This window comes from Anomaloglossus baeobatrachus, chromosome 3 (genome assembly GCF_048569485.1).
Source record: "Anomaloglossus baeobatrachus isolate aAnoBae1 chromosome 3, aAnoBae1.hap1, whole genome shotgun sequence".
In the NCBI taxonomy this organism is placed as follows: Eukaryota; Metazoa; Chordata; class Amphibia; order Anura; family Aromobatidae; genus Anomaloglossus; species Anomaloglossus baeobatrachus.
In genome coordinates, this window is record NC_134355.1 from 635848721 (window position 1) to 635871081 (window position 22361).

Genomic DNA, 22361 nt, shown 5'->3' on the forward strand with positions numbered 1-22361 from the left:
CAGGGCTGCAGGAGACAAGAGATCAGCATCTTCACTGCTGCAGCCTAACAACAGGGCTGCAAGTGGCATGGCTCCAAGAGCTTCAACAGACTTCCTCCTTAAACATGGAATGTTCAGAATTATTTCTTTCTATAACGGGCATCAGGTGATGGGACATGTGACTATTTAAATGGTATGGGAGTGGCCCCAACTGGTTGCACCTGAGAACTAACAAGAAACTACCAGCAAGGAAAGAGTCCTTAGCCCTTGCTGCACTTAAAGAAAGCAAATACATTCAATATCCAGAGTCTCGCAAGGAAATGTGAGACTTAGATCCCAAATTGTTACAAGTCTCCCCAGGACAACAGAGCATTGTGCCACCTAAATTTTAACAATCCAATTCTGCCACCAACAGGGGAAGCTCAGGTGCGTGCCATATAGTGTTTTATTATTGAGTACAATGTATAAACAGTATGCAGTGAGATGCTAAGCACCCCCTAGTGGTGATAGAATTGGACCATTTAACGCTATTCTTGCACCAAAGATTTGGAACTCAAAGTGTACCTGTTGGGTGCAATATGCACCCAGAACCACAATCAGTTCTGGGTGCATATTGCTAATCACATTGCAAGAAGGAAAAAGAGGGGGGATTCAGCTCACTCATTCCAAGTCCATTAATAGTAGTCAGTGCAAGGGCAAACAACAGAATAGTGGTTCCAACAGAATTCAAGAAAGGGGTTGTCAAGCACAATCCAATTTCTCTTTTTAATCCATGTCAGACTTCTTCATTTCATAAGAAATAACTTTTATTGTGCATATTTAAAATCATGCTTAAAAACACATGTCTTGTTTTACGCGTTTCAAGCTCCTGAGAGCTCTTACTTATAACATGACGTGCTTCCTGTGAATACCAGCAGAGTGCTGGCATTCATAAGAGAACAGCATTTCTGCTGCTCAGAGGGATGATTAAGGGTCAGCACACATAGCGAGTAATACGGAGTGAGTGGAATGCAATAAAAAAAAATCGCATTCCACTAGGACCAATATTACTCTATGTGTCCGCTCCCATGAACGATTAGTTTTTCAGCCCTAATAGGACCGAGAAAACAGTCGCAGCATGCTGTGGGTAGAATCTGATCCTGTTTCACTCGCAGCCATACAAGTCTATGGGGCGAGAGAAACATCGCATTGCTCTTGCATTACAGCGGAGTGCAATGCGATTCTCGCATCAGCCGGCAACAGAGGAGATAGGGAGATAAATTCCTCCCTCTCCTCCGCATTGCGGGCCCTCCCCTCCGCAGCTGTGGTCTGATCGCAGGATCTGACCACAGTCATTTGACACTTGGCTCCCCCTGTGCTGTGAATCATAGAATCATAGAATATTAGAGTTGGAATGGACCTCCTGTGTCATCTAGTCCAACCCCCTGCTCAAAGCAGGATTCACTAAATCATCCCAGACAGATGTCCATCTAACCTCATTTTAAAGACTTCCATTGAAGGAGAACTCACCACCTCTTGTGGCAGCCTGTTCCACTCATTGATCACTCTCACTGTCAGAAAGTTTTTTCTAATATCTAATCTGTGTCTCCTCCCCATCAGTTTCATCCCATTGCTTCTAGTCTTTCCTTGTGAAAATGAGAATAAAACTGATCCCTCTACAGTGTGACAGCCTTTAAGATATTTGTAGACCGCTATTAAGTCTCCTCTCAGTCTTCTCTTTTGCAAGCTAAACAATCCTAATTCCTGTAACCGTTCCTCATAGGACATGGTTTGCAGACCAGTCACCATTCTGGTCACTCTTCTCTGAACTTGCTCCAGTTTGTTGATGTCTTTTTTAAAATGCGGTGCCCAGAACTGGACACAATATTCCAGATGAGGTCTGACTAAAGAGGAGTAAAGGGGGATAATGACTTCACGTGATCTAGACTGTATGCTTCTGTTAATACATCCTAGAATGGTGTTTGCCTTTTTTGCTTCTGCGTCACACTGTTGACTCATGTTTAGTCTGTGATCTATTAGTATACCTAAGTCTTTTTCACACATGCTTTTGGATAGCTCTATTCCTCCCATGCTGTATATGCTCTTTTCATTGTTCTTGAGTGTGAGCCGAGTGTCATGCGAGGACTCGCACTAATCCCGGTGTGGTCTCAGTCTAAGCATCGCTCTGATCAGGAGAAGCGATTGCATAGTGCAGGATTCAAGTCCCCTAAAAAGACTAGTAAAGTAAATAAAAAATGTTAAAAAGTTGTTAAAACTGAAAAAAATAAAAAAAATTATATAACAATAATAAAAAAATACAGATATTTGGTATCACCGAGTTCAGAAATTACCGATCTATTAAAATACAAAATCAATTAATCAAAGGGCGTAGCAAGAAGAAAAAAATCAAAACTCCAGAATTACATTTTTTTGGTCACCACAACATTACATTAAAATGCAATAACAGGCGATCAAAACATCTTATTTACCCCTAAATGGTAGAATTAAAAATGTCAGCTCAAGGTGTAAAAAATAAGCCATCACTGACCCCAGATCCTGAAAAATGAGAATGCTATGGGTCTCGACAAATGGTTACAAAAGTAAAATTTATTTTTTGTACAAACTTCTGAATTTTTTTCACCACTTTAGGCCCGTTTCACACGTCAGTGAAAAACAGTGACGTTTTTCACTGGCGTGTAAAACACGCACATGTCCCTACGTGTGCCGTGATTCACGGCACACGTGGGTTGTCTAAGTGCAATCCGGGCTCCGTTCTCCGTGGCCCGTGATTGCACTTAGAAAACTACTCACCTGTGCGCGCTCCTGCTGTCCATGGTGCTGATCGCTCCCGCGGTGCAGCATCCGGCCGGCGCTGACCCCCGCAGCAGCTGCTTCCGGGTCGGCTGTGTCGCGCATAATGAATATGCGCGACAATAATGAGCCGGCTCAGAAGCAGCAGGGAGGACGGGCTGCAGAGGACATCGCTGGACGCCGGGTGAGTTAAAATGTTTTTTATTTTAAAAGCACGTTTTTTTCTGGCACGTGTTTCACGGACCACACCACTGCGTGGTCCGTGGAACATCAGTGATGCCAGAAAAAAATGGACATGTCTCCGTGCAGCAATCACGCACATGCGGGTACGCCGCACGGAGACACGTGCAGTGAAAAATCACTGACGTGTGAGCAGACCCATTCATTATAATGGGTCTGCGTATGTCAGTGATTCTGGTACATTTAAAAAAAAGCACAAACGTACCAGAATCACTGACGTGTGAAAGGGGCCTTACCCAGATTAAGCCCTTCACCCCAAGCGATTTTCATTTTTTCATTTTTGTTTTTTCCTCCTCCTTCTACCAAAAGCCATGCAATAAGGCTGTAATTGTGCTGTAACACTGATTGCATCTTCACCTTTGGTGAATAAATCTGCTTTGTGCTTCTTCTTTAATCACCATTTGACGTTTTCTGATAAGTAGATTTGGGTGCACAGGGGCCGGACTGGACACTGGGTCTTCTCCCTATCTGTGATTCCCCAGTCCCTCTGTATTATTATTATTATTATTATTATTTATTATTATATTATTATAGCGCCATTTATTCCATGGCGCTTTACAAGTGAAAGAGGGTATACGTACAACAATCATTAACAGTACAAGACAGACTGGTATGCCTTTGTCTCCTCCCCATCTGTGATTGCCCTGTCCTTCTGTATGCCTTTGTCTCCTCCCCATCTGTGATTCCCCAGTCCCTCTGTATGCCTCTGTCTCCTCCCCATCTATGATTGCTCAGTCCCTGTGTATGCCTTTGTCTCCTCCCCATCTGTAATTGCCCAGTCCCTCTGTATGCCTTTGTCCAACAGGTTATTGCTCAGATTTCAAACGAGAAGTCATTTTCCAGAACGGAGACAGGCAGAGGAGTCGAGGAATCATAGACAGGGAGAAGAAGACCCAGTGCACAGTCTGGCCCCTGTGCACCGTCTGGCCCCTGTGCACCGAAATCTAATTAGCAGAAAACTTCAAATGCTGATTAAAGGAAAAGTACAAAGTATATTTATTCACCAAATGCATCAATTTAATCATTATTACCGCACCATTACAGCCATGTCTTTACTTGACATTACAAAATCATGCTGACAGGTTTCTCCTTAATAGTTTGGACATCTACAGAAGCAAAAATAACAAATATATTTATTTTTTATTTTGTAGATTTTTTTTTTAACTCAAACAAATAGGGTTTTTTTATAATTCACACTTTTATACTTTTTTTTATAGATCCCTCCCCTTTTCTGTTGAAACCACTTAGATGCTGCTAACACAATAGACCAGCATTTCTAAGGGGTTAAGTTGCCATGGTCAGCATTACCAGAAATCATGGCATTGCTTCTCTATATGTCCTCTGTGTGCATGGATGTGTATGTGACGCCCTGGCAAAACGAGGTAGTCACAGAAAGAGTTAAACCTCCTTGGTACCACCTGATCCCACACTGGTACAGTGAGGCAGCCGCCCCCTCCCCCCAGTGTAACAAAAGGAGCAGGAGGGGAGGAGTTGAGTCAGTCAGTGGAAGGAGAAGGAGGAGAGCAGTCAGGGACTGTGGCTCCTGGGCTGCTGGGGAAGTGGAAACAGGAGAAATCTGAGTCTTGGAGCTGAAGTAGAGAGTAGGCTCAGGGGTACCTGTAGTGGACCGGGGCAGGGTAGTGGCCCGCCGGTAGTGTGCACGGGACCCCGGACTTGTGCAGAGGGAGGACTTCCCCCATCTGAAACAGAGAAGGTGACTCTTAGCTGGAGTGCAGAGGAGAGAGGGGCCTGCTTCGTGTACCGGGTGTGGGATCCGAACACCCCCGTACCAAAGGCCTACGGACACCGGCAATTTCTGGTTAAGTACTGGACTCTGTGCTTCCTGACCCTACACATGAAAGCAGCCTCATCCAACACCAGGACAACCGAACTGTGAGTTTCCTGCTCCCTGCGATCCCTGCCACCACCACAACTCCCACTGGGCCCCGGGACTACAACTCCCCTACCCGTGGAGGGGATCCCACCTTGCTGCCCCCACACCATCAATCCCGGCCACGGTCCCCAGAGGCAGCGGCGGTGCCACCATCTCATCACTGCAACCCACGGGTGGCGTCCCAGACAATCCCCTTTACATATTACCCTTTTGTTGTGGAGCCTGGGATCACAGACCGGGTCACGCCACCGTGATACCTCTAGAAGTGACCCCATTGGCCTGGCTCTGAGTACCCCCTATCCCTGGGCGACACATGTACATGTCGCTAGTGGGTTAAACTGATAGAGCCCCAAAGAATGTAATTATGAAGAAATTAAGAGAATAGTAACTCAACCCATTCATCAGCAAAAAATAATAATGAAGACAAATTACAAAGCTTGTAAATAATGTTTGCCAATATTAATCAAAGGCAGAGCTGCACTTTAAATATGCATACTGCTGGCGTGAAGAGGTTAATGTAATTTATATTTTTTACATTGGATTTCTCTACATTACATGTTTCCGTAATGTGAGTCAGGGAGCGCAGCGCTAAACAGTCATGTCCCAGCCTAACCTATTTGTATTTTCAAAGGATTTCACATGCAGAATGAAAATAGCTGGAGTCATTTCTGTAGGTCGGCACATGGCTGCTGGCTGATGAAAGGAAAGAGATATTTATGTGAGTGAATCTGCCATACCGAGCGATGCAAAATAACCGATGATTAAGCCACATTACACAGGAAAACACATTCTATCACAGGAAAGAATAGATTTCATACCTTTACACAGACATGAGAAAAACTAAAGGGTGCTTTACACGCTGCGATATCGGTAACGATATATCGTCGGGGTCACTTCATTAGTGACGCACATCCGGCGCCGGTAGCGACATCGCAGCGTGTAACACAAATGAGCGACGATCAACGAGCACAAAAACGTGAAAAATCGTTGCTCGTTGACACGTTGTTCATTTCCTTAATATCGGTGCTGCGGCAGGTACGATGTTGTTTGTCGTTCCTGTGGCCGCAAACATCGATATGTGTGACACCGCAGGAACGACAAACATCTCGTTACCTGCGTCCACCGGCAATGAGGAAGGAAGGAGGTGGGCGGGATGTTACGTCCCGCTCATCTCCGCCCCTCCTCTGCTATTGAACTGCCGCTTAGTGACGTCGCGGTGACGTTGCTGTGACGCCGAACGCACCTCCCCCATGAGGGAGGGATTGTTCGTCGGTCACAGCGACGTCGCTGACAAGGTATGTGCGTGTGACGCTGCCGTAGCGATAATGTTCGCTACGGCAGCGATCACCAAATGTCGCACATACGACGGGGGCGGGTGCTATCGCGCTCAACATCGCTAGCTATCGCTAGCGATGTCGCAGAGTGTAAAGTACCCTTAAGTATATTCTCTTTGAATTCTATTACTTTGTTCTTTATAAGGTCTCAAAATTAGGTAAGTGCAGCACATATAATAAACTACACTGCCATTATTTAAAAACTAGGCCTGTCAAGCTAGATACGAAGAAGTACCAAGCGAATGGGGAAAGGGAAGGGAAACCCTGTGTCTAGGGAAGGGGGAAATGATGACCCCTAACCAAACCTTCTGCTAGTAGAACCTAGATAGGTTTTGCACATATGCGCCAAGCTGGATTCCTGGCCCTAGGTATCCCTACTGCTGGACCCTAAATAGGGACGGGTGGGATGAGCTTTTCGTCAACGCCACTAAACACTAAAGAAGACACAAGGAGGATATACTGGGAAAATGCTTCAACTACTTATCCACAGATGACTCATTTAGAAGTTCAGCAAAGTTTCAGCCACAATACTACAGATCAGTAGAAGCCACCTGCTTGCAACCAGAGCTTGAATGTGCTTAATAATATCACCAGCACCAGTCCAGGGAAGAAGGGATTATTTAAGCACATGGAGAATACTGATAATCAGCAGCTGGATGGAAGAAGTGCTCCCGTGTGTCATGGCTCTGACGCTGCAGAACCAGTACATGTATTTTCTCTCTAGAGTTAGATCCGAAGGGAGGGGCCTGTTAGGTCCTACTTCATTCCGGAGGTCTCGCCACAATATCTTGGTGTTGTTACTTTCGGGATGCCGCCAGTAATAGTTCCTGCTCTGCACTGTGCGAAACTGGTTCCTGTGAGTTAGCTCTGATCTAGTTCAGCTACCCAGTACTCCTCTTCTTGACCTTCATTCCCCCTGTCCTGTCTGACCTCCATGTCCTCCTAACCATGCTTCTATTCCATTTTCCCACCTCCGATCTCTCCTCTTTACTTACCTATCCTCCTAGCCTCCGACCGTGGTTTGTTCCCCTGACTACGGCTCTGATTTCATCCGGCTCCTGACAAGACCTCCTGGTTTCCGATCCCTTGCTTCCACGTGACTTCAACTTGCTTACTCCTCTGTACAGACAGGACATCCTGGCTTAGACCTTGGCTTGATTGACTATCCCTTCTCTTGTGCTAGCGAACTCTAGTGGGCTTCTGTCTTACTGCAATTAGGAGCTCTTTATCTTACCTGAGTCCCTGTGCCCCCTAGTGGAAGCTTGACACCGTGGTTCCTAAAGGGGAAGAGATGAAACCTCAGCAGGAAAGCTACCTAGTACAATGAATACTAACAGCAGGAACAATAGAAAGTCAGGGATCACTTTGCATAGCTGAACATTGTGACCTTCTATTGTCAGAATTCACATGACTGTCTGTCACCTGTGACATACCCGGGACAAGTCCAAAGTGTAGAAGCAGTGTGTGAAAACTAAAGTACACAAAAAGCCAGCACTAAATGTGCACTACAGCACTAAAAATTCCAACTGTACTTATTATAAATTTGAGATTTTTGGCAAAAAAATGCAATTTCTTGAGCTACCACGTCACGTCACGGCAAATCTCTTTAGGGCAGTCCTACACTAAAATATTTTTATAAAATGTGCCAGATGGCCTCACATATGAATAGTAGAACTGCTCTTAGCAGCACTTACTTGGTCTTTTTCAATCCCGTACCCATGACTGAGTCATGGCTGTGGGTGGGACAGGTCCAAGCAAATGCTGCATGAAGTAAATAGCCTGTGCTCAGGGCCTGATGACTTAATGTGAACAGTCACCAACCGCCAAAATCTAGACAGGTGGAATATATCCCAAGTGGGGTGCAAAGCAAGGTGGAGGTCAACCACCGACCAATTCAATGAAGAAAAAACAAAAAGCCAGCACCAAATGTGCACTTCAGCACTAAACATTCCAACTGTACTTATTATAAATTTGAGATTTTTGGCAAAAAATTGCAATTTCTTGAGCTATCCCGCCACGTCACGGCAAATCTCTTTAGGGCAGTCCTACACTAAAATATTTTTATAAAATGTGCCAGACGGCCTCCCATATGAAATAGTAGAACTGCTCTAAAGTATACCTAAAAACTAAAGTACACCTTTACTGGTTCCTTATGAATAAAGAGTGCAAGTATTAACAAATGGCTAGAATCAATTAGCCTAATTAACTGATTATTCTATACTGAGAAAGATTATAAGCAAGTGGAAAACATTTAAGACAATTGAAAATCTTTCCAGAAGTAGATATCACAGCATATTTACCCCAAAGTTTGACCATGTAATGCTCAGAGAAATTCCAAAAAAACCCAAAGAGTTGAAGCTCAGACTCTAAAGGCTACAGTATATTAACTGTTTAAATTCATGACAGCACAAATAGAAAAAAGTGAAAAAAAACCTGAAGTAGTTGCAATTGAACTAACAATAAGATTTGTGGGACAATGGTCTTTGGACAGGTAAGACCAATGTGGAGATGTTGGGCTAATGCCCTGTGAAATATTATTGAAAACAAGCACTTTTGGGCTTGTTTTGCTCCAACAGGATCTGGCCAACAAGATCTGAGGCACCCATGAATTCCTTCGTATACCAAAGTATTCTAGAGTCAAGTTTAAGGGGCCCTTTGCACACTACGACATCGCTAGCCGATGCTGCGATGCCGAGCGCGATAGTCCCCCCCCTTCGCAGCTGCAATATCATGGTGATAGCTGGCGTAGCGAACAAATTTTGCTTCATATTCTTTGCGTTTATTTATAAAAATCTCAAAAATTTGGCAAAAAAAATTGAAAAATTTGCATTTGCACAGGAGTAACAGGAGAAAATGGACTGTGCAGGTTTTTATTCAGTTACACCTGAGTACGTTGATACTCCATATTTCCTGGAAAAGTACGGTTTTGGTGCACGGCACAGCTCAGAAGTGAAGGAGCGCCATTAGACTTTTGGAGCGCAAAATTGTTTGGAAAAGATAACGGACTCCATGCTATGTTTGCAGAGCCCCTGAGATGTCTAAACATTGGATACCTCACACAAGTGACCCCATTTTCTAAATTATACCCTCATGCAATTTATCTAGAGGTGTAGTGAGCACTTTGAACCCCCAGGTGCTTCCCAGAATATTATAATGTTGAGCCCTGAAAATAAAAAAGCACATTTTACCCACAAAAATGTTTCTTTAGCTCTAAATTTTTTATTTTGATATTTTAATCCATGACAGTGTAGTGTGTAACTATGGTATTCTTTGAGACTGTGGTCCCAGCTCTCTTCAGGTGATTGACCAGGTCCTCCCGTATAGTCCTGGGCTGATTCCTGACCTTTTACAAAATCATCCTTACCCTACGAGGCGAGATCTTGCATGGAGGCTAAGGGGTACTTTGCACGCTGCGACATCGCTAGCCGATTGTAGCGATGCTGAGCGCGATAGACCCCGCCCCCGTTGCAGATGCGATATCTTGTGATAGCTGCCGTAGCGAACATTATCGCTACGGCAGCTTCACACGCACATACCTGCCCTGTGACGTCGCTCTGGCCGGCGACCTGCCTCCTTCCTAAGGGGACGGGTCGTGCGGCGTCACAGAGACGTCACATGGCAGGCAGCCAATAGAATCGGAGGGACGGAGATGATGATGTAAACATCTCGCCCACCTCCTTCCTTCCTCATGGCAGGCGGGACGCAGGTAAGGAGATGTTTCTCGCTCCTGCGGCTTCATACACAGCGATGTGTGCTGCTGCAGGAACGAGGAACAACATCGTACCTGTCGCTGCAGCGAAATTATGGAAATGACTGACACTACACAGATCACCGATTTTCGACGCTTTACACGTTGCGACGTCGTTACCGGCGCCGGATGTGCATCACTTTCGATTTGACCCCAATGATATCGCAGTAGCGATGTCGCAACGTGCAAAGTACCCCTTAGATCGAGTAAGATTGACAGTCATCTTATGTTTATTCCATTTTCTAATACTTGCACCAACAGTTGTTGCCTTCTCACCAAGCTGCTTGCCTATTGTCCTGTAGGCTATTCCAGCCTTGTATAGGTTTACAAATTTGTCCTTGGTGTCCTTAGACAGCTCTTTGTTCTTGGCCATGGTGGAGAAGTTGGAGTGTGATTGTTTGAGTGTGTGGAAAGGTGTCGTTTATATTGGTAACAAGCTCAAAGACGTGCAATTAATAAAGTTGATGAGTGCAAAGTATTAGAGCTGCTTAAAGAAAAAAATAACAGGTCTGTTAGAGCCAGAATTCTCTCTGGTTGGTAGGTGATCTTCTGGATTTTTGGAGGGATTCTGCATCTCACAGTTGAACCTATGATAACAATTACAGACCTCTCCATTCTTTGTAGGAGCAAAATCTTGCAAAATTGGCAGTGTATCAAATATTTATTCCCATTGTACATAGCACGTTATCTTGCAGAAACTGACATTTGCTTATGACATGCTAAATACGTCATTGGTCATAAAGTAATTTAGCAACAGTTTAAAGAAGAGGAGGCCAAAATTCCTCCAGAATGATGTGAAACTAATAAAATTAGACAGAAAACAATGGCCCTGATTCCTCATGTCATGATTCTGCTCAGTGGTGCTCTGCTCTCCTGCATAGCCTATGCTGGGCCTCATATTTTTCCCCAGTTCCTGGTCGAGTCCTGTGTGGTGTGGGAGGGGTCTGTTCTTTGGAGCCTCGTTCCGGGTGATTGCTCCCCTTTATCTGGGAGCTGTTTCACCCGGACAACGCCAGTGATAGCTCTTGTTCGGCAGTGTACGTCTCTGGTTCTCGTAAGTGACTGACCTGATCTTGTCCCGCAACCTAGTTCCTCATACCTCATCCCATCTCCTCCCCTACTCTGACCTGACTCCATGTCGACTTGATTTTCAGATGGTATCTTGACCTTGCCTCCTTTTGCTCCTGTGTACCTGACTTGTCCTTTTGGCTTCAAGACCTCGGTTTGTCCCTTGACTCCGTCTCCACTTCCTTCCTGGTTCTTCACGTGACTTTCTGGTTTACAGACCCTCAGCTCTCACTCCGGCTTGTGTTTCTCCCTCCGTCACTGTCGTTACCTCTCGTCTTCTGACTCCTGGCTTGTTTGACCTAGTGGGCACCTAGTGTATACCCCCATGCAGATATCCTCCACTAGTGTGTTTGGCATCACACATCACTTGTTTTTTTTTTTAAAAAAGTTTGTTTAAAAGAACTGAGAGTCCTCAGTAGTTGATACCTTTTAATGGCTAACTGAAAAGATGGTAATAATAGCAGCTTTCCAGACTACGCAGGTCTCTTCTTCAGGCATGAGTAGTCTCGAAAGCTTGCTATTACCATCTTTTCAGTTAGCCATTAAAAGGTATCAACCACTGAGGACTCTCAGTTCTTTTAAACAAACTTTTTTTTATCTCTACTGGCTAACACGATACAAAGATATGTTTTATTTAAGTCACTTCTTTTTTGTCTTGATATATTTGCTGATGTTTGTTATGGCAAAAATTTATGACAATGGCGTACGTGGCTGATCAATTTGGCGTAAAGTATAAAAAAGGGCTTCTTTCTTCTCATTAACCATTTTTCTGACTTATTGAAAAAAAAAAGTTGCATTTTTTTCAAAATGTTGCAAAATTTGCAACTTTTGAAGGGGGCAACTAGAGTATACTTGCGTCAACTTTTCTGGCTTTGCAAATGGGAAAGCAGCTGAAGAAGAACAACAAAACAAAACAAGTGAGTGTGTATAAGGGCTCATGCGCACGTACCTGCTGAATATTCTGCAGCGATTTGACAGCACATGTGCGCTTCAAATTGCTGCAGAAACACTGCGTAATGGATGCAGTTTTTGTGTATAAAAAAGCCGATTTCATGCGCTCGGGATGCTGCCCCCCCACATTAGACAGAGTGGGAGCTGCATCCAAAGCGCACGGAATAATTGACATGATCATTTTATGAACACACGGATTTGGGTCAAAATTTTAGCACCCAAATTGCTGCGTTCAAAAACGCAACGTGCACACGTCTCATGTACAATCTTCATAGATTGTGCAGGGGACGCAGGACGCATGCATTTACGCTGCAGTGCTATACGCAGTGTAAATGCATGTAAGTACGCAACGTGCGCATGAGCCCTAAAATAGACAAAAAAATGCACAAATTGAATAATGCATTGGGTGCAAACAAAAAAGGTGCAAAACACGCAAGGCATAGACAACAAACATGCACAAAGGCATTGATGAATCAGGGACTAGAGTTGAGTGGACTGGCAATAATCCGGGTCCGGCGGATTCGCAGCGGGCTGATAAAGAAGTCTAGATCCGATCCGGAATCCGGCCCCATATATGTCAATGGGGAGCGGAATCCGGGACGAGATAGAGAGAGAGAGACTCGGATCTGCCGTTCAAACCGCGCGGATCCGGATTTTGCCGATTGGGATCCACTCAACACTATCAGGGACCAATTACTTTAACATTGCTGCAAAGGGGATTATACAAGCTATTGATTTCTCACATACTGTTTATACAGTTTGGCCTAATTTTTGGAAAATAAATAATGATGTGATGCAATTTGTCATGTGGTTTTGTTCCTTTATATTTGAGCTGGTATTTATCTAATTTTAATACTTTGTTTAATTTTTATTTTATTTTTTTAATTATGGCCTGATAGTATAAAAACCTATATTTCATAGTGGGTGTACTTAGTTTTTCTCATGACTCTATATGTCCGGCACATGTTCAGTCCCAGATGTTACATATTAATTACACCATACGGCAGTGGCGTAGAACATAAAAGGAATTATAGTATTAAATTATAGAACAGGAAAGCATTTTAGCCACAAAACGACCGCGCTATTTCTTGCTTTCTGTAAGGCTTTGTCTATTTCCTTTTTTTTTTCTACAATCCATTAGCGAAATAGCATTTTGTGCAGAAGATTGGTATAATCACACAAGTCCTCAGAGAAAACAAGTCTGGAACATCCTAATATCTCAACGTGGAACAATGTTGGTTGTTTTTTTTTTTTAATGTTTTTAAAAAAGAAAAAGTCTTAGAGGTGCATACAGATTAGTCAATGTCATAATGGCCTCATAAAAATCTGCTCACTGATAAAACCACTGGACTCTCAGTATCCGATATCTATTTGTCATCTTCTTTGGGAGCTCTATCACAATTTTGCTACAAATTACTAGGAATTTGGGTTTGGATCCACCAGGCTTACACATACCTCCCAACCGTCCCGGATTCTGCAGGACTTTCACGATTTATCAGGGCTGTCCCGCACTCCCGCGGCTCACAGCTGATGTCCCGGCTCCTCCCCTCAGTGGAGTGAATAAATTAAATTAAAGTATCATCGGCTGCTCTGGATTTTCGGGACTCGAACTCGTGGAACTGTGAGTTCATTGTTTCAAAGGCAGCAGCTTTACCACTGAGCTACTGCCTCTATTGAAAGCAATAGGAAGATTTTGTTATCTTGACCTCTATACTGCAGGTGAGACACCAGAAGCAGGTTATTCAGCTGCAAAGATGGATAGAGGGATGGATGAATGGAGGGATAGAGGGAGGGATGGATGGATGGATGATAGAGGGATGAATGGAGGGATAGAGGGAGGGATGGATGGATGATAGAGGGATGAATGGAGGGATGAATGGAGGTATTATTATAATTATTATAGGTATAGAGGGAGGGATAGAGGGAGGGAGGGATGGATGGATGATAGAGGAATGAATGGAGGGATGAATCGAGGGATAGAAAGAGTGATGGATGGAGGGATGAATGGAGGGATAGAGGGAGGGATGAATGGATGATAGAGGGATGAAAGGAGGGATAGAGGGAGTGATGGATGGATGATAGAGAGATGAATGGAGGGATAGAGGAAGGGATGAATGGAGGGATAGAGGGATGAATGGAGGGATGAATGGAGGGATAGAGGGATGAATGGAGGGATAGAGGGATGAATGGAGGGATAGAGGCAGGGATGGATGGATGGATAATAGAGGGATGAATGGAGGGATGAATGGAGAGACGAATGGAGGGATAGAGGGAGGGATGGATGGATGATAGAGGGATGAATGGAGGGATGAATGGAGGGACAGAGGGAGGGATGGAGAGATGAATGGAGGGATAGAGGGAGGGATAGAGGGAGGGATGGATGGATGATAGAGGGATGAATGGAGGGATGAATGGAGGGATAGAGGGAGGGATGAATGGAGGGAGGGATGATGGATGATAGAGGGATGAATGGAGGGATGAATGGAGGGATAGAGGGAGGGATGAATGGAGGGATGAATGGAGGGATAGAGGGAGGGATAGAGGGATGAATGGAGGGATGAATGGAGAGATAGAGGGAGGGATGGATGGATGATAGTGGGATGGATGGATGATAGAGTGATGGATGATAGAGGGATATATAGATACACGACAGATAATAGATAGATAGAGATAGAATCATAGATAGAATCATAGATAGAGAGATAGAATCATAGCTAGATAGATAGAATCATAGATAGAGAGATAGAGAGATAGAATCATAGATAGATAGATAGATAGATAGAATCATAGATAGATAGATAGAATCATAGATAGATAGAGGGATAGAAATAGATAGAGGGATAGATAGATAGATAGATAAATACTGTATCTCAATGTAGGTGAAAGAGTCAGATTCATTTGTTCCCATAAAACTACTATAAAGAAATGAGGAAAAAAATACAAATACAATTTTTTTTTTTTCATCTTCACCACCTTGGATTCAAACCAGCAACGTTCAAAACTTGTGTCCAGCAGCCTCCTAGCTTTCCTAGCTGCTCTAGCTGTTGAGCCACTAGGATTGATGATGTCAGAGGGAGGATTTCACATAAATGAACCTACAATGCAGCCTCTTACACAGCAGATTACACAGGACACAGCATTGTACAGAGCAGCATCTCTATGTCCTGTATTCTAGAGGAAGAGGAAAAGAGGATTTTTTTTTTATTCTAATAAAGTTACTAAAAATAATAAAAAAAATAGAATAATGTAATTTTATTACACTTTTTTATAAAATAATAAATATCACAAATCAGCAAATAACATGGACATATTTGGTGTCCCTGTAATCGTAATGACCTGAACAACACAGCGAACAGATTATTTATGGGGATCGGTAAATGGCGGGAAAAAAAAGGCGCAATTTATTATTTTTCTTTATTAAAACCCATAAAAAATGTAACAAAAATGGATCAGTGAGGCCGTGTTCACACATAGCGTAAATGCGGCATTTTTTCTGCACCACGAGTGCAATAACAATGTTCTCTGATTATTGCGTGTTTGCGGTATTTTTTATGCATTGTCCCCTTATTTGATACATGTTTGTTGCTGATGTGAATCCTGAAGCTTATAAAGAAAGAAACACCAAATACGCACAGTTCAGAGGTGTCTTTCCACGCACCAGGAGCGGAGATTTCAGGACGTCTCATCCACTTTGCTTGGACAATTAGTCCATATTCACATGTAGTGTAAATGCTGCATTTTTTTCTGCTGTTTCTTTGCACATTTATTCTGCTGTGTTTAGTTGTCCAAGTAAAGTGGATGTGATTCCATGAAAAGACGCCGCTGAATTCTGCGGTTTTCGGGGGGGGGGGGGGGGGAGGGGGTTCTCTGGAGGTTTCTATGTGGAGCTTAAAAAAATGCAGGAAAAAGCTTCTCTGTACAATAAAAACACTTAAAAACGCAGATTCACATCTGAACCAAAAACGCATTAAATAATGGAGAAAAGGCAGAAAAAATGCAGTAAAAATGGAAAAAACAGAGAAGATAGTTATTGTGTAGTTTGGTGCAGACAGAAACAAAAAGGCTATGTGCGCACGTTGCGTACTAGCCCTGCAGATATTTCTGCAGCGATCTGAAGAGCACATGTGCGCTTTAGATCGCTGCAGAAATGTCCGTAGTGAGCGCCGATTCCATGCGCTCTGCCTGCAGCTCCTGCCATAGACAGAGCAGGAGCTGCCGGCAAAGCGCAGGAAAGAAGTGACATGTCACTTCTTTTTGCGCAGCGCTTCTGCAGTAACCGAAGCGCTGCGCTCTGAGACGCCACGTGCGCACGGCCCCTGCACAATCTCCATAGACTGTGCAGGGGACGCAGGACGCATGCAGTTACGCTGCGCTGCAAAGCGCAGCGTAACTGCATGAATTTACGCAACGTGCGCACATAGCCAAAGAAACAGAATTTATGCAACGTGTGAACACGGATTGATAGGCACAAATAAGCAACATGTCATATAGTGACAGAAATATAAAAAAATTCTGACTGCTATAAATATGAATGAACAGTCCGGGGCATCTGCTGAATGACCCTTACTGCCAAATGGGTGTGGCTAGGGGCGTGGTCAAAATTCACTGCGCGCACCGCATACTTTGTCTCTCTTTCCTTTCTTCAAAAGTTGGGAGGTATGCTTACATATGAAAGGAGTTGGAAGCTCTACTTATGCTTTTGTGGGATTTCTGCGGGAATCCCTCTCTGTTTCTGCTTTTTTGATTACTTAGAGGTAGTGATGGGTGGACTCGCAGATAACCAGGATCCGCATATGTGACGCCCTGGACTAGCCAGGTAGTCACATACATACCAACATACACACCCCCCACCCTAGACAGTTACAACAGTCAGACAAAAACCCTTGTTGCCTCCCTCCAGGGTCTGATGTCCACACTAGGTGGGGCGGAGCCAGGCGGTTGGCCCCACCCACCGAGGAGTTCACAGGCCTGGAGGCGGGAAAACCAGTCTGTTCAGTTTAGGAGGTGAAGGTGAGAGGAGTAAAAACATCTGCATGTGCCTGGGTAGGAGCCCAGGCACTGACAGCAAGGTTGGGAGACGGTGATGGCCGTCTGCAGGAGTTGGTGGAACTCTGCAAAGCCGTAAGGATCGGGGTCGGGCGTTTGCCCGCCGGTACCGAACCGGGGAGCGGAGTGAAACTAAGCACACAGGCAGGGCCATTGGACCCCACCAGGCTTGGAGCTGCCATCAATAGTCAAATCCGAGTGTGACAGGATCCTCAGGGTTTTCCCAACAACCAAGTCCCGACAGAAGGCAAGAGTCCACACCGTGAGGATATACAGCCACCGCCACAGGCTAGAGATCCAAGGGCTAGCGCCTGTGGGCAAAACGGGCTCCTATGGCACCTATACGCCGGGGAGCGGACTACCGGTGGGCAACACTTCTAACAGGTGCAGGGAAAGACAGCCACCATCAGCCGTCCGGGGAGAGCACAACAACACTGCAGCCGGCAGCGGGACCCGTCCATTCGGCCGTTTTGGTTTACCAGAGACTCTGTCATTGATTGTCTGCGTGAGTACACCAGTGCCGTCCGGCACCGCGCCGCGCTGTCCCTGCAACCCTGCACCCCAGTCATCCAGCCTCCCCGTTACACCACCGGGCCCCGGGATCACCAACAACCTACCCACGGAGGGGACAACATGCTCGCTGCTCCCTACCATCTCTCCCGGGATCCCCGTTACCAGCAGCGGTGGTGCCATCATCACCATGTCCCGTGGGTGGTGTCACGAACTCTCTCCCCAAACAAACCATCCCCTTTCACTCACGGGTGAGGAGCGCTGCTCAAGTCCCCGGGTCCGGCCCACCGCTCGAGCCACCGAGCGGCAGCAGCAGAAGCCCCGGACCCGAGCGTGGCGACACATACCTAACAAGATTAAAAAAAAATCTGGCTCTGGCCCGGAATTGATCCTGGATATCAATCCCTATATAAGTCTATGGCGACCAGAATCCAGAGATTAATAATGGTGTTAGATGGGATAGGGGATAAGAGCAAGAGAGCTGTACTTACCAAGGCTCCGGCGTGGCTGTAATTGCTTCCTGGCTGCTCATTCACTTCCGGGGCCGCTCATTATCTTCATTGCATATACACTGCTTTTCTCACCCACTGGAGTTTTTGATTGGTTGCAATCAGATGTGCCCCCACCCTTAATATTTCTAATCACAGACACTGTGCACGTCTATCATGGTATAAAAATAAATAAATAAAATATATGGCATTGGGTCCCTTCATATTATGATACCCACCACAGATAAAGCCCCCAGCCATGCACTTATTGCACTTATCTTGGCTGTGTATCAAAATAAGAGGAACAGCATGTGGGTTTTTAAACAATTATTTAAAAAAATAATTTTAAAAAATGGCGTATGCCACCCCCCACTTTTGATACCGAGCAATGATAAAGCCCGTCAGCTTTGGGCTGGTATTCTCAGGCTGTGGGAGCCATGGTTATTGGGTCCCCCCAGACTAAAAATAACAGCCTGATTGTCATATCCATTAGATGCGACAATGCCAGCAATTTACCCGGCTCTTCCTGATTACCCTGGTGCGGTGGAAATCGGGGTAATGAGGGGTTAATCACAGCTCACAGCTGGCACTAAGCCCTACATTAGTATTGGGAGGCATCTATGAGACCCCCCCCCCATTACTAATCTGTAAGCAAAAGTAAATAAACACAAATACCAAAAAAATCCTTTATTTGAAATTAAAAACGAAAAAACACCCTCTTTCACCACATTTTTAACCTTAAAATCACCCCTGCAGGTCTGACGTAATCCACACAAGGGCCCACGATGATTCAAGCTCTGCTGTACCTGAAGTCAGAGCACGCGATCATGGAACATGACCGCCTGCTGTGGACTTCAAGCAGAGACTGAGCCTCAGCGATCAGCGGTAACTTGAACTCAGGCTGCTTCATTAAACTCATTGTCCCCACCTGAGGTGAGGTCGCTGACTTTACTGAGATCACCTGAGGTCAAGTTAGCAGTGGTCACAGGTGGAAGGCTGTGGGAACCTCCAGCTATGCCTGCAACTTTCCTGAGTGACGTCACCGCTTATCGCTGAGGCTCAGTCTGCCTGAAGTTCATAGTGGGCGGTCATGTTCCATGATCACGCATTCTGATTTCAGATGTAGCAGATCTGGAATTATCGTGGGACCTCGTGTGGATTACGTCAGACCTGCAGGGGTGTTTTGGGGGTTAATGAAGTGGTGAAAGAGGGTGTTTTTTATATTTTATTCCAAATAAAGGATTTTTTTGGTGTTTGTGTTTATTTTTGCTTACAGATTAGTAATGTGGGATTCTCATAGACGCCTCCCATTACTAATCTAGGACTTAGAAGCAGCTGGGAGCTGCGATTAACCCCCTTTTACCCTGATTGCCACTGCACCACGGCAATCAGGAAGAGCTGGGTAAACTGTTGCCAATTCTGGGCAGCTGGAGGCAGAATTCACAAGGAATTACAGCCAATGATTCAGATCTGTCGCTCGAGAAATACAAAAAATAAAGGAAAAATAAAGCAAAAAATAATAAAGCAAGAGCTTCATACTTAACGAGGCTCCGGCTTGGCTGTAACTGCTTCCTGGCTGCTCATTCACTTCTGGGGCTGCTCATAACCATCATTTCATATGCTCTGCTTTCCCTGGTCATTGGCATCTGCGATTGGTTGCAGCCAGATGCGCCGCCACGCTGAGTGACAGAATGTCTGATGCTTGCATTCACAGACCCAGTCTGCGGGTGTATATTGTACAGTAAGAATAAATAAATTAAAAAAATGACGTTGGGTCAACCCATATTATGATACCCAGCACAGATAAAGCATACAGCTACAGGCTGCAGCCCCGAGCTGTGCGCTTATCTTGGCTTTCTATCAAAATAAAAGAAACCACATGTGGGGTTTTTTAAAATTATTTCCATAAATAATTTTTAAAAACTGGCGTGCGGTTCAGCCAATTTTGATACAGAGCCATGATAAAGCCAACAGCTGGGGGCTGGTATTCTCAAGCTAGGGAGACCCATGCTTATTGGGGCCCCCAGCCTAAAAATAGCAGGCTGCAGCCACCCCAGAACTAGCACATCCATTATATGTGCTAATTCTGGCACTTCGCCTCAGCTTTTCCCGTTGCCCTGGTGCATTGACAAATGGGATAATAAATGCGGTTGATGTCAGCTGTGAATTGCCAGCTGGCATCAAGCCCTGGTATTCGTAATGGGTTGACCTCCATCAGATATCCCCCATTACTAATCCAGTAGTTGAAAAAAGGAAAATACATTTTATTTGGCAAGCACCCCCCGACTACATCCCTTGTTCACCAATTTATTACAAATTTAAATTAAAAAATGTCTAATAGAGATTTAATAGTGTGATGAGTTTAAAGGGTTTTCTAATTTCTTGAAAACACCTTTCCACTGGTTTCATTTTGTTGAAAAAAAAAGATGTTCTTTATCACCTTCACTGGGTCCAATGCAAAGTCTTTGCTGTTTCTTCAGTTGTCTGTTACTTTCTGCAACCCTGACATCACATCGACAGCGCTGGAGACGCTGTAACTGAGCTTGGCTTTTCTATCTACCTTGACATCACGAGCAGTTCAAAGCCATTAAGCTCAGTTATTGGTTGCGGCAGTATCCGAAAAGACTCAGCCCTGGACCTGGGGAGTGTGAGTTAAGCACACTTTGGTAAAGATGTTTTCAGAAACAGGAAAACCCCTTAAAGGGAACCTGTCAGCAGAAATTTCGCCCAAAACCTAAAAGATTCCCCCTCTGCAGCTCCTGGGCTGCATTCTAGAAAGGTCCCTGTTATTATTGTGCCCCATGTGAGACCAAAATAAAGACTTTATAAAGTGGTACCTTTTTGTATTCAGATACTGTAAATGTGTCACGGGGGCGGGCTTTCTGGCGTCCGTTATTCTGCCTCCTGGTCCTGTATGCCGCCCCCCATCGCTCCTTTCCAAAGCTGATGCACCGCCCACTGCTCCAGCCATCCCCGCGCATGCCCAGTGCCAGTCTCACGGGACTGAGCAGTGTGACCGCTGGTGACGTGTGCGCAGGCAAGTGATTATGGGCGGGGCTGTGATTGTTTTCAGCAAGTACCCGCCATAATCTCGTGAGTGCGCAAACCTCACCAGCGGTCACACTGTGCTCAGGGTAGATGCTAGACTGTATGGGCTGCTTTCAGGGATGACGTCCCTTTTGTCACGTGATAGGGGCGTGTTCAAAATACTATCACGTGACAAAAGGGACGTCATCCCTGGAAGCAGCCCATACAGTCTAGCATCTACCCTGAGCACAGTGTGATCGCTGGTGAGGTTTGCGCGCTCACGAGATTATGGGCGGGTACTTGCTGATAACAATCACAGACCCGCCCATAATCACTTGCCTGCGCACACGTCACCAGCGGTCACACTGCTCAGTCCCGTGAGACTGGCACTGGGCATGCGCGGGGATGGCTGGAGCAGTGGGCGGTGCATCAGCTATGGAATGGAGCAATGGGGGGCGGCATACAGGACCAGGAGGCAGAATAACGGACGCCAGAAAGCCTGCCCCCGTGTCACATTTACAGTTTCTGAATACAAAAAGGTACCACTTTATAAAGTCTTTATTTTGGTCTCACATGGGGCACAATAATAACAGGGACCTTTCTAGAATGCAGCCCAGGAGCTGCAGAGGGGGAATCTTTTAGGTTTTGGGTGAAATTTCTGCTGACAGGTTCCCTTTAAAAGGATATTACGATCTCAGTTTTTGATGGCTGAGACAGGAATAACAGTGTCCAGTCTTCGGCCCCAGGAGTTGAGGCAAGTGTAACAGTCGAGTGAAGGTAAGTCACACAGTTTGTATACAGTCCCTGACAGAAGTTCTGTCGCTTATTCATGTTATGTAAATAAAAGCTTATAACCTGCCTTTAAATTCATCCATTGGTTTCATAAATTACTCTTGAAAGCTGAAACCCTCCCAAATTTGGTTTAGGTTATAAAAATAATGTTGCTGAAATATTGATCATTTAATGAACACAGAAAGGTCAGATTTTGACAAGACAAAAGTTTTGTCGCCTTGTCATATAATCCTAGTTTATATCCTCACCTGTGCTCACTAAATGATCGGTTAATTAGTGGGTGTGTATAATAAGAAACCCAGCACCCCAGACCTTCAGTTAAACTGCAACTTGACCTCTGACAATATGCCAAAAATCCACTCTGCGGCCAAAGACTTGATTATGAAGAGACTGAAGAGACCAGATCCACTGCAGAGGTGGCTGGCACCTTTAATGTGTCTCAGCGTCAAGTAGAAAAAATTAAAAAAAGATTTGAAGAGACTGGAGATGTTTTT

The 22361-nt window shown here is 44.9% G+C and overlaps 1 protein-coding gene across 3 annotated transcripts in view; it reads left to right on the top strand.

The window, feature by feature from the left end:
• KCNS3 (potassium voltage-gated channel modifier subfamily S member 3) overlaps positions 1–22361 on the top strand; it is a 173143-nt gene that overhangs the window by 55864 nt on the left and 94918 nt on the right. The window contains exon 1 of one of the 3 annotated variants that reach the window (XM_075341135.1): positions 4853–4902. The exons of the other annotated variants lie outside the window; for them this stretch is intronic. The gene's annotated coding sequence lies outside the window, so the exon portion shown is untranslated. Of the gene's footprint in view, positions 1–4852; positions 4903–22361 lie in introns of those variants that run through there. 3 annotated transcript variants of the gene reach the window in all.